This window comes from Muntiacus reevesi, chromosome 3, assembly GCF_963930625.1.
Source record: "Muntiacus reevesi chromosome 3, mMunRee1.1, whole genome shotgun sequence".
Classification (NCBI taxonomy): domain Eukaryota; kingdom Metazoa; phylum Chordata; class Mammalia; order Artiodactyla; family Cervidae; genus Muntiacus; species Muntiacus reevesi.
Genome location: NC_089251.1, coordinates 58,084,948 through 58,102,495, shown reverse-complemented (window position 1 = coordinate 58,102,495; position 17,548 = coordinate 58,084,948). Strand labels below are relative to the sequence as shown.

The 17,548-nt window shown below is 47.2% G+C and overlaps 1 non-coding gene across 1 annotated transcript; it reads right to left on the bottom strand.

Moving 5' to 3' along the window:
• Positions 1 to 16,617: 16,617 nt before the first annotated feature.
• TRNAE-CUC (transfer RNA glutamic acid (anticodon CUC)) lies at positions 16,618 to 16,692 on the bottom strand. Its single transcript has one exon. It is a non-coding gene; the product is annotated as a tRNA-Glu (tRNA).
• Between the last annotated feature and the right edge of the window lie 856 nt (positions 16,693 to 17,548).

The window sequence follows — 17,548 nt, the reverse complement described above, 5'->3', positions numbered from 1 at the left end:
ACACAGCAAGCAAAACACAGCAAGCAAATCGCAACCCAATAACCACCTATAGAATAATTTTTCTTATGTTTTCTAATAAGACTCCTTTACCCCTTAAAAGGGCTCTATATCTATTAGGGCTTTTATATAATTGGTTCTTTATGCTATTTTATGATTAGGATATTATAAGCAATCATGCATATTAGTACCAAGGGCATAAATGCCTTTGGCTAACAAACTACCAGCAAAGGAGTTTAAATTAAAACACTCCTTTCACCCTGGATAATCTCATAAAATACCACCACCTGGGAAACTTATTGATTAAAGTTCTAAATTGATTCTTATTTGGGAACAGATCGGGGAAGGCCTTCCTGCCTGTGTCACAGAAATTAGGGAGTAGTCCATTGAGGCAGGCATCAGAAAGACAGATATCATCTTTAAGGTGAGCGCCAGGGGCAGCTTTTCGAAATCCCTGAAAACCTGATCTGCCTTGCCTGTCAGGCTTTCTCCTCGTGACCTTGTCATGGGTGGGATCTCGTGAGCTGGCCTTTTCGAAACCCCTGAAAACCTGATCCGCCTTGCCCATCGGGTTTTCTCCCTTATTGCCTTGTTATGGGTAGGGTCTCATGTGTTGACTCCCGGCAGTTGCTACCTTCCCAGCTCTGCAGGAAACGATGTTCCTCCCAGCTTCTCACCCCCACATACAGCTTAATAGTTTAATTTGAGGCAATCCTCTTGTTTTGAGGGGGGAAGATTATTTAAAGTCTTTACTGAATTTGTTACAGTATTGCTCCTGTTTTAATGTTTTGGGTTTTTTGGCCTTGATGCATGTGGAATCTTAGCTCCCCAACCAGGGATCGAACCCACACCCCCTGCATTGAAAGGTGAAGTCTTAACCACTGGAATGCCAGGGCAGTCACTTAGGTAGGTAATCCTCTTTTAAAAACACTTCATTGGTATTTTATTTTCACTTCCTTAAAGAGGAAAAACAACAACAACAACCTCAAAATAAGCACTTTTGGTTACTGGTAGGAAGACACTAATGATTAAGAGGATCAGATTCATTACTGTCAAGTGAATCAGATTTAATTCAGTTCAATCCTTATCAATATCTGTTTCTCAAGATGCTCAGTGGACATTCCTATAAAGTCTTCCGGAGTGATGTGTCTTTGGCTCCCATGTTCACGTCTGCCTTACATGTCATTAGTACCGTTTATTAACATGAATAACAGTGCTCAGAGCCCTGCATCCTCCTGTCTCTCTGTCTTTTATCTGTTTCTATCGGTGCCAGGTCTTTGATTGCTTGGGTCCTCCTGACTCGGCTCTCTCCCTTTCTCACAGAAGGATTCCCTTGTAGAGGAGGGGAGGGGAGGGAAGGTGACTTTGATGGCCCCAGGAGCCTTAACTGCTGCTTCAGTAAGAGACTCAGGTGTGATGTGTGATGAAATCCCCCATATTCATTCACAGGGAGATAGCCCTGTCAGCAGCAGGACCCCCTCCCCACCACCACCTTTCTGGGGTCTGCCAAGCTCAAGTGCCCAGCTGGAGATGCTGTGCCTATTCCAACATCCACCTTCCTTTCTGTTTGTTTACTTGTTCAACTGCATTTGCTTATGAAATGAAGCACTTCGAAAAGTCCTTTTCTTCCTATTTACTTAAATCCACCGTCCCCTTCTTCCTTCTACTCAGGCTGGTCTATTCCTCATTCCATTGTTCCTCAGACTGGGCCTAAAAGTCCCAAGGTGCTTATTAAGGCAGGTTCCTGGGCTACATTCCTTGGGATTCTGATCCATTTTGTCCTGAGTGGAGCTCAGGGGTCTTTGTTTTTCTGGGGGATGCTGATGCAAGCAATACTCAGGGTGCTTTCTGGGTCCCCATCCCCACCAAAACCCACCTGCCACCTTCAGCCTCTGCTCCACTGACATGCCTACATGTGGCCTGTCCAGCATGGGGGCCTTAGGTAGGTCCAGCAGGGAGGCTCAGGACTCCCAGAGAGGGCATTCTAAGATCAGCTGTTCCAAAAGACAAGAAGAGGAAGCAGCTGACACCTTAAGGGCTTGGCCTGGAAACCGACCCACATCAATGCCACCACGTTCTCTTGATGGGAGCAGTCACAGAGCCCACCACCTGGGGAAATTCAGGGAAGGGTCAAAGGTGCCATTTCTCCGTGGGAAGATGTCAAAGAATGTGTGGCCATCTTTAATCCACTGCCTTCCCCACTTCTCAAGGCCAAGCTCAGATGCTACCTCCTCCAGGAAGTCTCTCCTGCTTCCCTCTTGGGACCAGGAGCATACTGCTCTCTGAGTTCCTCCAGGCGTATTTTCCTCCTCAAGGTTTCTTCCTTCTGCTTTATTTCTCTTTGACCTCTTCAAGTTGTTTGTTTTCTTTATTTCCCTGTAAAACTGACATCCAATAAATATTTGGCGAATGAATAAATGTTGCCATTGAGAGGTGAATCTGTAGTTACACAGGTCTTGTATAAATGAGATCATTTCATATGTTTCTATTTTAAGTTTGCTATTAAAAAAGTACATGTTATGTATAACAAAAGCTCATAACAGCCCAGGAACAGTATAAGGAAAGCCCCCTGAGTAGAGACCCTCCTCCATGGCCAGCGTAGAAACTGCCAACACCCCAGGACTGGCATCAGCAGGGTTAATCTGCATGCTCAGTGGTGGGTCCTAAAAACTCCCTTCCTGTTTATTAAGCGAATTCCCACATTGGAATTTTAATAACTTTTGCCATTTCAAACAGCTAACTGAAGCCAAAGGCAGGGAATGCAGGGAAGTTTCCTTTCAGCCTAAAAAAATACTGAGAAGGACAGAGTCCTCATTATGCACATCTCAGCTCCCGGGAAGGCTCGTTGAGCAGGGTTCTGGAGGGGCCAAGGACCCCACACAAAGAGATGTGGTCTTAGCAATGGGGCCCCTCAGGAGGACATGTGCTTAGTGATGGTAGGATGTGGACCTTAGTGATAGGACCCCTCAAGAGGACATGGTCCTTCATGATGGTACCCCTCTGGTGGACGTGGTCCTTAGTGATGGTGCTCCAAAGGCCACATGATCCTTAGTGATGGGGCCCCTCAGGGGGACGTGGACCTTAATGATGGTGCCTCATAGACAGATGTGGTCTTTAGTGATGGGTCCCCTCAGGAGGATGTGATCTTTAGTGGTGGGGCCACTCAGGCCACGTGGTTCTTGGTGAAGATGAACATAGGAGAATGTGGACCTTAGTGATGGACCCATCGGGCCACATGGTCCTTAGTGAAGGTGAACCGAGATCCCCAGCCCTGGTATAAAGACAGTCAACATCTTGACGAAATGGACTTCAGATCCCTAAAGGGCCTCTGGTGAAAAAGAGATGGCGCTACTGAAACAGATTTGCACATTAAACGGGGCCAGTTTCCAGTCTCTTCCTACATTAAATTTGCAGCATTTTAACCAAAGCTGAGGAGACCCCAGAGACCTGGAGCAGATCACTGAGGTGGAGTGTAGCCCAGCTGCCCACGGTGGAGCAAGCCCCCTGCACTTTGCCTGAAGTCCTTTGTCCCATGGAGAAGGGAGCACACACGTTCTCAGTATAAAACCAGAGCAGTGGCTCGATGACCTGGATGCAAAGGATGGTGTCATTGTGGGAGCATCATCATGTGGGCGAGCTGCTCCAGGCAGGAGGGATCCCAGCCTTGGGAACCAAGACCGAAGCCAGGGGCTTGCTCTCTACACCTGGTCCTCAGGATACCAGGCCTCATAGTGGGTGTCCAGGGACTGGGCCCAGATGAGGCAGGGGCCACAGGACCCACAGGACCATCAGCCAGTGTGACATTCCTTAAGAAATGACTCAAAATAGTCTTGTCACTTTCGACAGAGACACCCTGAATCCCAGAGTGATGGGACAAGAACTTGCTGTGGCCTTGTGGCCACACAAGGGGTCAGCAGTGACTGAGCACTGCTGGGGTCTCTTTGGGGCCCAATTAGAACATTGTCACCACATGGCCCACAGAGCTTCCCCAGGCCGCTGGGGCTCTTCCAATTTCCTTTTGTTCTTGCTGTTATTTCATTTCATTGTTGATGCTGTGAATTACTGAGCACAGAACTTTAAGACAGCCACGTAGGTGCCTTATATGTGTATGTGTTTAGTCACTCGGTTGTGTCCTACTCTTTATGACTCCGTGGAAGGTAACCCACCAGCTCCTCTGTCCATGGGGTTTTCCAGGCAAGAATACTGGAGTGGGTTGCCATCTCCTCTGCCAGGGGATGCTCCGGATCCAGGGATGAAACGTGTGTCTCCTGTGTCTCCTTATTGCCAGGTGGATCCTACACCACTGAGCCAGCAGGGAAGCCCTAGTACCTTATGGGTAGATTGAAAATGTGATTCACACCAGCTCCCTCCAGCCCTCACGTGAGCATCCAGGATTCATTCCTTCTGCTAAGGTAGCATACTTTCAAGATGCTCCGCTCAAATACAAATGTTCTTGATTAGGTGATAGCAGTATGATATCCACCATTCAAAGACACGGAGAAGAAGCCATGGTACCATCACGGGCAAGCCTCTGTCCCCTGCGAGGGTGTAGACACCTGTTAGGCATAAAGGGCCACCCTTGGAAACAGAACCTACAACTAAACATTGTTTTCTGATTCCCAAGTCCTTCCCAGGACCTGCGGGGCTTGCAGGAGTGACCCTTCCCCCTTTTACAGATCAGGAACCTGGGGCTCAGAGGCTGTGACTTGCCAGTTAGTCAGTTGGCTGACTCAACCCGGGCTCTGATACTCCTCTGGTCCCTATGCATCCTCAGACGGCCCAGAGACAAGAGCCCGTGCTGGGTGCCCTGCGTAGGGATGTGTGGGGGCAGAGTCCAGTCCTCAAGACACTGTCAATCTAGCGAGGGAAGCAGGACACACAGTAAAATGTCAGGAGCAGCGGACCGTAGGTAGATTTTGCAGTTGTTTGAAAGCTATCTCAATGGGCATTTTAAGGTCCTCAAATCATCAAGGTTATTATTGTTAGGAACAAGAATGATAAAGCTTTATGTAAGTGATTGATGGCTTATCAACACCTTCACATGGAGTTCTTTATTTTAAACTCGTGATTTGGGGTGAGGGTCAAGTCTTTCTGCCAAATCTTGTCCCTCCATCTTAAGATTCTACTCAAGAACCTTGTCACCTGAGATATTTACACAGGAAATTTCCTTTTACCTTTGATGGGTATAAAGCTATTTATATCATCTTGGGATGTTAGTTTGAACTCATTTGGCTATTTCCTTTGGGAGATTTGGTCTTTGCTCTGTTTTTTCTCCCCTGTGTGTGTGCGTTGCAGGCCAGGAGGAAGGCAGCTTAAAGTCATTTTTGTATTTCATTCGTCAGACCCTCCAAGCTGGGGATGTGTACCCTGAGTCACTGTTTACTGCCCAGTAGGACCTGGCCCTTGCAGAGCTGCCTGCAGGCGCAGGAAGGGGTGGGGTGGCCCTGGGTGCTGGGGTGGCTCCAGGACCGGCGGTGGGGAGGAGAAGGGGCTTGTCACAGGGATGGACCCCAGTGACCCTTATTCACTATTCATGTTTCTCCTTGAAGGGCCCTGCCCCACGTGGGAGCAACAACATTCACAAGGCACAGCCATCAGATGACCCCCTGCAAGACCATGGTGGGTGTGACCATGCTGTGACCGTCCTCCATCCAGTAACCCAGGCACCAGTCACTGGACAGAAAGTCTTTATTAGAGCCCCACTCCTTATCATGCCACCTGAGTTATTTTTAAATATTTTCATTAAAGTACAGTTGACTTACAAAGTCCTGCTAATTTCTGGTGAACAGCCAAGTGATTCAGTTATGCACATACCTCTATCCATTCTTTTTCATACTCTTTTCCATTCTGGTTTACTACAAGCTGTTGAATATAGTTCCCTGTGCTATATGGTAGGACCTTGTTTTTTATTGTATACACAGTTGTGTATCTGCCATAGCATCATGGGTGGGCCTGGAGATGATCACGCTAAGTGAACTAAGTCAGAGAAAGACAAATACCTTCTGAGTCACTCACATATAACTTTCCCCTGCTTCTCCTGACTGTCCAAGCCCGAAACTAGAGGATAATCACATCCATTTTTTCTCCTGTCTGCACTGGGGCGAAATTGAAGTCAAAGCAGCAGCACATTGTTTAGTGTGGGTTCAAAGGGGCCTGAGGAATGCGTGCAGCTCTGTGTCCAGCACACATCACTCCAGAACAGACTCTAAGCTGCTGCCCACTCCTGGGTTCACCAGCTGAGGCCTGAGAGCAGGCCACCTCGGAGGAGAGCACAAGTATCTGATTGAGGGAGGTAGTTTTAACTCCCATGTAAGCCACGTGGAGCATGTGCCTGCAGCCGTGGAGGGAGATGGGGGACACACAGCCATCCACATCTCAGCTGGGTCCATGACCTTCCTGGGCCTGCGTGATACCACATAGTCTTTCCAACCAGTCCAAGCCCTGGCTGAGTTAGCACTTAAGACCCAAAGTGACCCAATGCACAGAAATTTCCAGAGACAGGCTGCTCCTGACTCAACCCTGAACCCTCCCATAGCACGTTCTCTGTCAGGGTTCACGTTGTTACACTTGGGCAAAAACCACTCTGCACTTCCTGACTCACCCCTACAAGGCTGACATCTCAGAGGATTCAGATGCTCTGACTCCAGGCAGCCGACAGTGCAGAGGCTGCCAGCCAGAGGATGGAGCCTGTCTCATCAGTGAGAAGCAAAAAGGCTCCTCATTGAATGGTGGGGCCTTCATGTAATTTTAACATTAAAGCATTTTGTGCCTCTCTGGGAAGGGGGACATCTTTCTAGCAACTCACATACCCCCAGACCCCTGTTTCCAAGATTGGATTTAGGTCCTCAAAACTAACACAACATTGCAAATCAACTTTACTCCAATAAAAATTTTTTTAAAATTGGACTTGGATATAATGATTGGTTCCATCTCCTCTAAGATCCCAAGGACACACAGCTGTGGTGATTATACCAAGCATTTTGATTTCTTATATTAACTGGTTTTTATACAGATCAAGTCGTATTTTGCACAGCATGAAAGAGAGCCAGAAGTATTCCAATACTCTGCAAGAAAATTGAGTTCTAGGGGTTAAATATTTCCTTGCAGCTACAAGCAGCTCAAAGAATGTATAGGTAAAACTATACATAGTTTCGAAGTCATAGTTTTGAAGCTCTTTAAGGGTAAGGGGTGGGCTTCCCTGGTGACTAAGTCAGTAAAGAATTCGCCTGCAATGCAGGAGACCCTGGTTTGATCCCTTGGTCGGGAAGATTCCCTGGATGGGGAAATGGCAACCCACTCCAGTATTCTTGCCTGGAGAATCCCATGGACAAAGCAGGCTGGCAGGCTATAGTCGGGGTCTCGAAAGAGTCAGACACAACTTAGCAACTAAATCATCAAGGTGGGGGGGACATGTCTGCCTCTGGTATGAAGGGTGACTTAAATAACTTTGGTGAAATTTCAGAGAAAAACACATTGGTCCCCAAACTGCTCTGTTTAAAAGAAACTGCTTCAATACCATGAAATCTAATACCTAAACCAACTAGATATTTAGTTGACGCAAGATACATAGTCAAATACTTTGGTGAAAAGGACTTCAATTAAATACTACTGACAATGGAATTCCAATGAAACTAATTATCTTTACAAAGCTTAGATGTGCATTTTTTTTTTCTGGGTCAGCTCTTTTTCCTTCATCAAAATTCCTAATGATGGCAAACATGTGAAGATCCCCATAAAGAAGATTCAGTCATTCATACTCTGCCCTGCATGTCTCATTACTTCCAACAAGGCAGCCCCTCTCACTTCCTCAAGCTCATTAGATGCTCAAACACTCAGGAGAATACTTAAACATCAATGATTAAAGGTATGCAGGCTATGCTTTGCAGATAAGCCATCTTCCTGCCTGTAGAAACAGGAGGATTTAAAGTTTGTTCATTGATAGAATCAACTCCAGATCAAATAAGAATAGCAAATTCTTTAGAATGTAAAACAGTCACTTCCAGGAATCCTCTTTTTTTTTTTTTTTTTGGCCGAGGGATGTGGGTTCTTAGTTCTCAGACCAGGACCTGAGTCCCTTGCATTGGGAGTGCGGGGTCTTAACCACTGCACCACCAGGGAAGTCCCCCAGGATTATTCTTTTAAGCTCTCAAATGTACTGTTAAAGGGACCACTCTCCTTCAAGAAAGTCACGTGTCTTTTGGTAAATGCCATGGATCTGACTGTCATCTGAATCTGTTATCAGGATGAAAATGGCAGAGATGAAGGAGGAGAAAGAGACTGTCTGGTGAAGATTAGTCCCTTAGATTGCCCCTTCCAGTGCCAAAACGTTGGCCAGACTCATTTCCTTGGGCTTCTTGTCCACTGACCCTTCCTGTCCTGTGATGAAACAGCTGGAGGGCCACAGGCTTGGTCACTCTTGGTCATCCCTCTTTAGGACCACTGGTTGTCCATGGTGTGATCAGAGTTTGAAGGAAATAGCTGGACACTAGCTGAGCTTGGCTGCCAGGGGCTGGAAAGTCTGTGCAAAAAGGACCTGGCCAGACTTGCTAGGAGCTGTATTGGGAGGGCTGATCCCACCAGGCTGGGGAGATGATTCTGGTATCCAGGGGTTGGGGAGGGGGGTGGAGGTCAAGAAACAAGGGTGTCATGGGAGGAGAGCTTGGATGTGTGGGTGGGGCTCCACATATTCCTCTCCTCCAGGACCAGCTCAGGGGAGAAAAACACGAGAGAACTCATGGTGAAGATCAGTGAATAAATAAACTCAGCCAACCACGAACCTCGTCATCAAGGTAGTGGTTGGGAGCCAAGAGACAAAAACCCACAAAAACAACCAGAGCAGAGACTCAAGAGGAGAAAAGTGGGGACAGGACTATAATCAATAAATAAACATGGGTGGCAGGGTCATCAAAGTTCCAGCTGGGGTGAACCAAACCAGGGCTGTGAACACGGTGACCTTCACTGCTACCAACAGAGCCCAAATGTGATGGGTGAGGGTGGGAGGGTGAGGGTGGAGAGGGGGCTTCAGCCAGACTCTTGTTATTACCAGGAGTTCCTGTAGAAGCTGTAGTGCACTTCCGCCATGAAGATTCTACTACAAACACACATACACACACACCCAAAAAGCCCGAAACAACAACAAAAACCTTAACAAGAGACCTCTTTGTGGGATGGAAATGAAACCTATAGACTATGCTAGCAAGTGGACATGGCCTGTGAGAGATGCTCCTCCCATGAGTCTTAAAAAAAAAAGTATTTCTTTTAAAAAATTGTTATATTATTCTTATTGTCATTTTATTTATTTTTATTTTTTGGCTGTGCCAAACAGCATGTGGTATCTTAGCTCCCTGACCAAGGATTGAGCCTGTGCTCCCCACATTGGAAGCATGGAGTCCTAACCACTGAGCCACCAGAAAAGTGCCCCTCATAAGTCTTAAGGAATTTAAAGCAATTGTCATGTTCAGAGATGTCATTCTGCACATTTTCAAGTTTGGTTGTGCACATCACAACTTATCCACTATTGTAAAAAGGGATAAATAAATAGAAAATAAGTTTTAAGAATCACTGCAGCTTCCCTGGTAGCTCAGACGGTAAAGAATCCACCTGCAATATGTGAGACTGGGATTCGATCCCTGGGTTGGGAAGATCCACTGGAGGAGGGCATGGCAACCCATTCCAGTATTCTTGCCTGGAGAATCCCACGGACAGAGGAACCTGACAGGCTACTGTCCATGGGGTCTCAAAGAGTTGGACAAGACTGAGTGAATAAGCACACAGCAGCTTTTGTGTCTTGAATCCCCTGATGAAGACACAGGAGTGTGATCAGGAAGCCCTCATCTATTTCAGGTGAGACATGAGGGAGGTAGACCAGGGTGGTGTTGGGAGGGGCAGAGAGATGTACACAGACCTCAGAATACAGGGTGAAGAATGGACAAGAGTTGGTGATGGGTTGTGGAGGATGGGATGGAGGGAGGGGAAAGAGGGTGGATGTGCTGAAGTTGAAAAACCTGTGACACACCCAGCAGGAGTGCCCAGTGGGTAGCCAGATCTCCACTGCAGGTGTGGAGCTCGAGAGAGACCAGGCTGGAAATGGTTCAGGGACTGTCAGTATACAGAGGTCTCTGACTGCACATAACTGGAGAGATTCACCCAAGGAGGTGGCCTGAAGTGGGAAAGTGAGTGCCTAAGAGAGAACCTATAAAAAATCTGACATTTAAGGGCACTGGGGTGCTGTAGAAGACTCTTCACAGTTCCTTGGATGGCAAGATCAAACCAGTCAATCCTAAAGGAAATCAACCCTGAATATTTACTGGAAGGACTGATGCTGAAGCTGAAGCTCCAGTCCTTTAGCCAGCTGATGCGAAGGGCTGACTCATTGGGAAAGACCCTGACGCTGGGAAAGATTGAGGGCAGGAGGAAAAGAGGGACGACAGAGGATGAGATGGTTGGATGGCATCACAAATTCAATGGACATGAGTTTGAGCAAACTCTGGGAGATGAAGAACAGGGGAGCCTGGCGTGCTAGGCCATGGGGTCACAAAGAGCTGGACATGAGTTAGTGACTGAACAACAACAATCAAAGAGAAACCTAGAAATGAGATGGAGGTGGAGAGGTTTGGCTGTTTCTAAAAATTTAGGTACTCCCAGAAAGGACTGTTTATTAAATTCTCATCCCTTTAGTATAAAGTGAAATATCAATTGTTCTTTTTCCTGAGAGGAAAAGGCATGAACACAGCAACCACTAAAATGGAGAAAGACCCATGGGAGGGAGGGAGAGGTCCCAGAGATGAGGTCTGAGTCCTCAGTTGCCTGCAGCTCATAATGGAAGAGCAGTCAACATTTTGCTCCTCTGTGGTGTTGCCTGCCCACTCACCCCAGGGCTGTGGAGAGAAAGGTGGAGACAGGAAAATCCTACCTGTGAGCTCTGATCCTCTTAATGCTGTGTGTGTGTGTGTGTGTGTGTGTGTGTCCCATAGGCCTGCTGAAACAAATTACCGCAACTCACTGGCTTAATTTAACACACACTTGCTCTCTTACAGTTCTGGGGGCCAGAAGTCTTCAATTAGTCTCACTACTTCAATATCAAAGTGTGGGTTCCCAGCCTTTCACAGTGTCCCGAGCTTCGTGCCTTGGATTCCTTGGCTCCGGGCTCAATGTTCCATAATCTAGTCCATTAACATAGGATCTCACTCTGCGGTCACATCTCTGTGTGATCTTCCCTCTGAGCCCCTCTTGGAAGGACCCTTGAAGTCACACTGGGCCCATCCTGGGGATCCAGGACAATAGCTTTCCCCGCCCCCCATCTCAAGAACCCTGAGTTAATCACACAGCACTGTCTCTTTTACCAAATAAGAGAACATTCAGAGGATGCAGAATTTAGGACATGGGCATCTTTAGGACCATTATTCAGGCAAACACACCACATGTGCCCTCTGGGGTGCAGGCAGGGGACTGGCCACATCTCAGGTCAAATCCAGCCCGATGTCCCCAGGCCCCTCTGTGTCACATGCTCCTGTCTGAATGTGAGGCCAGCGGTGCTCTGAGGGTGGTTCCCTGGAACTGCCATATCAATGTGGAGGAAACTCATTAGGAATGTACTATTTTTACCCCACCCCAGGCCTCTAAGACAGAAGCTCTGAGGTGTTGGAAGAGTCCTGCTGAAGGTTCGGATGCAGGCTCTTGGCAGCTCAGGTCTGAGCAGGGTCCGGAAGGAGGAGGGGGCCAGCTTTTCAGCAAAACCAATCAGAGCTTTAAGCAGGTAACATACTAAGATGATGTCATCCGGTCCTATCACTTCATGGCAAATAGACAGGGAAAAGATGGAGACAATGAGAGACTTTATTTTGGGGGCTCTAAAATCACTGTAGACAGTGACTGCAACCATGAAATTAAAACGTGCTTGCTTCTTGGAAGGAAAGCTATGACAAACCTAGACAGTGTATTAAAAAGCAGACACATCACTTTGCCAACAAAGGTTTGTCTAGTCAAAGCTATTGTTTTTCCAGTAGTCATGTATGGATGTGAGAGTTGGACCATAAAGGAGGCTGAATGCCAAAGAATTGATGCTTTCAAAATTGTGGTATTGGAGAAGACTCTTGAGAGTCCCTTGAACTGCAAGGAGGTCAAGCCAGTCAGTCTTAAAGAAAATCAGTCCTGAATATTCATTGGAAGGACTAATGCTGAAGCTAAAGCTCCAATACTTTGGCCACCTGATGGGAAGAGCCATCTCCCTGGAAAAGACCCTGGTGCTGGGAAAAATTGAGGGCTGGAGGAGAAGGAGATGGTAGAAGATGAGATGGTTGGATGGCATCACTGATTCAATGGACATGAGTTTGAGCAAACTCTGGGAGATAGAGGAGGACAGGGAAACCTGACGTGCTGCAGTCCAAGTGGGTTCCTAATAGTTGGACACAACTGAGCAACTGAACAGCAACAATGGATCAGAACCCGAGGGGGAGGCCCTGGTAGGGCGTTAAGTTCCCAAGTGATTCTGAAGTGTACCCACTCCTAATGCTGGGACCCTACCATGCAAGTTAGCCTTGTAAGGAAGAATCAGGGCTTCTAAGTCAGTGCTTCTCAAACTTGAGGAGGGTCAGAATCACCAGAGAGCTTGTTGGGACTCAGATTCTGGCCCCCCTCCCTCCCAGTGCTGGGCCAGCAGGTCTGGGCATACCTGGGAATGTGCATTTCTGACAAGTTCCCAGGCAATGTCCACAGCGCTGGTCAGGACCCACTCGGAGGATCTCTGCACCAATGTGTGACTGTAACACCAGCAGTGCACCCCAAATACACTCCCAGCCCTAGTTAAGATTACTGAGTCTAGAAGCATTAGAAGTAAATTTATGAGCTAATTCCCCCTCCCCTCTTTTGGGCAATGCCACTTGAACTTAACTATCAAAACTGTGGTATCTGTGGCTTAAAGAAGATGAAAGAAATGGGATGGAAATGGAGTTTAAGAGAGAAGAAAAGGGAGAAGGACATTGAAAACAGGTGGGGGACTTCCCTGGTGGTCTAGTGGCTAAGACTGCACTTCCAATGCAGGGGGCCTGTGTTTGATCCCTGGTCAGGGAAATAGATTCCACATGCTGCAACTAAGACCCAGAGTAGCCAAGTAAGTAAAGTAAATAAATATTTTTTTAAAATGGATGGGATGGAGATTTCCCTGGTGGTCCAATGGCTAAGAAGATTCTACATTCCTAGTGCAGGGGCCTTGGGTTTGATTCCTGGTCAGGGAACTAGATCCCACATGCCACAGTGAAAATCGAAGGTCCTGTGTGCCACAGCTAAGACCTGGCACAGTCAAAGAAATAAATAGACAAAATATTTAAAAAACATACAAAAACAGGCGGGGTGGAGGAAGAAAACCCCAAATAATACTAACTGGCTTCTCGAAGTGCCAGCGCCTGACTGTGGTGTGTGAGTGTGGGTGTCTGTGTGTGTGACAGGCCAGAACACTGAAAACAGTGAATAATCCTCCAATGTTCAGGGACAGTTCTCTGAGCACAACGCATTTAAGATTCCTCCTCCATGTGGTGTGATTTGAGTGTCTCTTCTCTTTCAGTCTCTGAATGCTATTCCACTATCTGCGTGGACCACACTCTCTTTATCGGTCTCCTACTAAAGAGCTTGTCCACCAGGTTTGGCAGTTATGAATAAAGCTGCTATAAACATGTGTGCACAGGTTTTGAGTTAAGTTTTCAAATCAGCAGGGTAGATACCTAGGCATGATTGCAGGATAATGTACTAAGAGTTTGTCTAGCTTTGTAGAAACTGTCTGACTGTCTCCTAATGTGGCTGCACCATTTTGCCTCCGGCCCACCCGCCACCCCCCAGCCATGAGCGAGGATTCCTGCTGCTCCATATCCTCCCCAGAAGTTGCTATTGTCAGTGTTCTGGACCCTGATGCTGGGAAAGATTGAGGGCAGGAGGAGAAGAGGGTGACAGAGGATGAGATTGTTGGATGGCATCACTGACTCAATGGACATGAGTTTGAGCAAATTCCAGGAGATGGTAAAGGACAGGGAAGCTTGGTATGCTACAGTTCATGGGGTTGTAAAGAGTTGGACACAACTCAGCAACTGAACAACAACAAAAAAAGTGTGTACCAGTATCTCGTCCATTTTTTTTCCCCCCAATCCACATTGGAGCATGGCCAATTTGGAACATGGAGCAATTTTTCCCTGGTCTTGGATTTTGTGTTGATTTTTAAAAATCTATGTTTCATCAAGGCCAGAGGGCTTAGTAGAAAGCTGCTGCTGCTGCTAAGTTGCTTCAGTTGTGTCTGACTCTGTGCAACCCCATAGACGGCAGCCCACCAGGCTCTCCCGTCCCTGGGATGCAGCAGCCCTTAGTTCCTCAGCCGAACCCGTGGAGTTTGTATGTCAACAGAAGCATTGACTCGTGTAACGGGGATCTGGGGAGAGATCAGGGGAAACAAAGTGACCAGAACACAACCATGTAAAGTAACTATCCCCCAATTAAAACTAAAAATGAAAAAAATAACCCCCTCCTCAAAGTATTGATGGCTACATTCCAAAAAAATAAGAAAAAGAAAAGAAAGCAACCAGAGTGGAGTGGAACATAGGCAGCTCTGGCTGGGCAGAAGAATGGCTTTAAATACCCCATCAGAATATTTACAGTTAAATAAATAGCTAAAGAGGTAAAGGTCTATCACCTTAGGAGGTGGTGGTTGAGAGTGGAATTCCCAGTGTGTCCCCACTGCTCACAACTGTGTGCATGCAGGGCCAGGAAAAGGGAAGCTAACCCCACAGGTGTGTGACCGGTTCGCACCTGACATGCTACTTTGCACTGGGTCTGGCTGACTCTCACGCCTGATGACTTCCCCAGGAGCTCTGCACTGGAGGCGTGAGTGCTTCTATTTCAGCCCAAATCTTCCTGTTTTTTCCAGCATCTCTGCCTCCTTGGCTCTCTGCTCCTGCCTCACATTTAGTATAGATCTGTTTATGCAACTCTGCTTGTCTCAGAGGGGACTTCACAGCCAGAAAATGCTGGAACATCAGACTCCCGCCTGGAGCCGGCGCCTTCTCCTTCCATCTTCCCTCCCCTCCTCCCTCCTCCCCTCACTCTGATTCTTGATGGAATCTTTGAAAGTCCTGGAATCACACCCCACAGCTGATGCCAAGATTACTGATCCCAGAGGAGAACTTACTGGACCCTCTCCTGATCTAGAAAATCTCCCTGTTCTCTAGTCTATGCCCTGTATCTATTTTAAAAAGATAGCAATATATTTCTGTTCCTAAATGATCAATTCCAGTTTTTCGAGTTCATTGACAATGATTTGGCTGATTCTCAAAATAATGTGTTGTGTTGTAATCCAGCGGGACGCTGTGGGACCTTCCCAGAACAGAGGCCCCACCGCCCACCCCCCGGCCTACGTCTATGCCTGAGTTTTGTCTGTAGAAAAATTTTAGACAAAGAATACATTTAATCCGAGAAGTGAGAAAATGCAGAAAGGAAAACAAGCAAGACAAAATAATAATATAATAGTTTAGCCATTAAACAAAGTCAAGGACCTTTAGTATGTTATCGAGGACTACAGATAACATCCTGAGCCATGTCCTTTGAGCTGTTTTTCAGATACTGAAACCCCCACCAAGTGGGAGAAGTTAACTCTATTCTGCCTACCAGCATGGAGACCCCAGACTGGTTGGAACCAGAAGAGTCATAATGCTGATTCTTGATGACCTCACCACCAGCAAGTCAGAAGAATGCTCAAGAGCTGATCAGATACAATCCCCGCCCCCACCTCAGCTTTAAAAAACCTTTCGTTTTAACACTAGCTCCCTGGATTTCTTGCTTGGTGCCTACAATAAACACCACACTTTACTTCACCACAGTCAGTGGCGGTAGACTGGCTTTACTGCAGCGCTGAGGTGTGGAATTTGAACTGAAGGTATCAGTGGTCAGCCATGATTTAGGAAAATGAGTTACCTCTCTCTCTCCACAGAAAGGATGGGAAGTAATGATGCCCCAGGAGCAATAAGCACAGTTAGGGCCCAGATTTTAGTCTAAGAATGAAAGTGTTAGTCGCTCAGTCATGTCCGACTCTTTGCAACCATATGGACTGTGGCCTACCAGGCTCCTCTGTCCATGGAAATCTCCTGGCAAGAATACTGGAGTGGGTTGCCATTTCCTTCTCCAGGGGATCTTCCCAACCCAGGGATCAAACTCAGGTCTAATGGCACTGTAGGCAGATTCTGTACTGTCTGAGCCACTAGGCCAAGACTCTCTCTCCATTAAAACCTTGATTCCTTGGCAAAGCGGCTGATTTGGGCCTGGAGCAGGGGAAACTCAAGATGAGCCTGGAAGCCTCTCAGCTCAGTAGTGACTTCCAGAAGTTTCTCAGCTATCATGTGAGCCCCTCCAGGAACTGACCCCAGCTCCTCTGACACCAAAGCTGGTCATCCTGTCCATCTCACTGCCCTTCGTTCTCTGTCGTGAACTCTCATTCTGGAGAATCTGCATATTGGTGTCTCTTTAATTTTGGATTTTGTCTCAGTTGTCAAAGCAAAGCCTTCCTCACCTCATCTTCTTCTCCTTTATGATAAATAAGGCTTTTGTTTGTTTGTTTCTGGCCACACAATGAGGCTTTTGGGGTCTCAGTTCCCTGACCAGGGATCCAACCTGGGCCCCTGGCAGTGAGAGTGCCCCAAGTCCTAACCACTGGACCACCAGGGAATTCTCCAATGAATAAGGCTTTTAAAAAGCCAGTCACAGTCTGCCGGAGGATCTGGGCTTAGGCTCTGAGCTTCTTTTATGTTGTGAAGCCTGCACACCTTCCCTGTTAAAACCCTGTGTGGATGTCCAGACCAGAGCTGACTTAGGGCAATGTGTCTTTTTACAGCCTGTCCTTCCTGCCCCAAGAGGTCCCTCCCTCCTCCTTCTCCTGGGAAGGAGCCAATGAGGAGACAGGGCAGGGGGTGAGGGGGCACAAACAGCAGGAATAGAAAACAGACTTTTTCCAAGGAATGTTGAACCTGTGATAGAAATGCTTTTGGCAGTGCAAATTGAGTTGCATTCCTGACATGGGCTGGAGGCACCTTACACGTATCAAATGCACAGAATCCAAAAATGCATCCCCCAAGATTTTCCAGAATGTTCTCAGGAGACTACTCCCCCTTAAAATAAAGGAGGAGTCAGGGTCCTTTCCTCAGTATGGGTGCTTTGTTGTTGTTGCTCAGTCATATCTGACTCTTTGCAGCCTTGTGGATTGCAGCATGCCAGGCTTTCCTGTCCATCACCATCTCCTGGACCATGCTCAGACTCATGTTCATTGAGTTGGTGATGCCATTCAACCATCTCATTCTCTGTTGTCCCCCTTGCCTCCTGTCTTCAATCTTTCCCAGCATCACCGTCTTTTCCTTGGTAGGCATCAAACTTTATCTCCAGACCATTATTTTCCACGTGTATCTGCTCTGGGGGTTCTCCCCACTCCCTTGGCACATTCATCTCCATCTAATTCACATTTTATTGCCTGTCTTTGTGCTATAAGTGTTGTCAGATGCTGTAAACATTCTGGGGCCCTCGCCGGCTC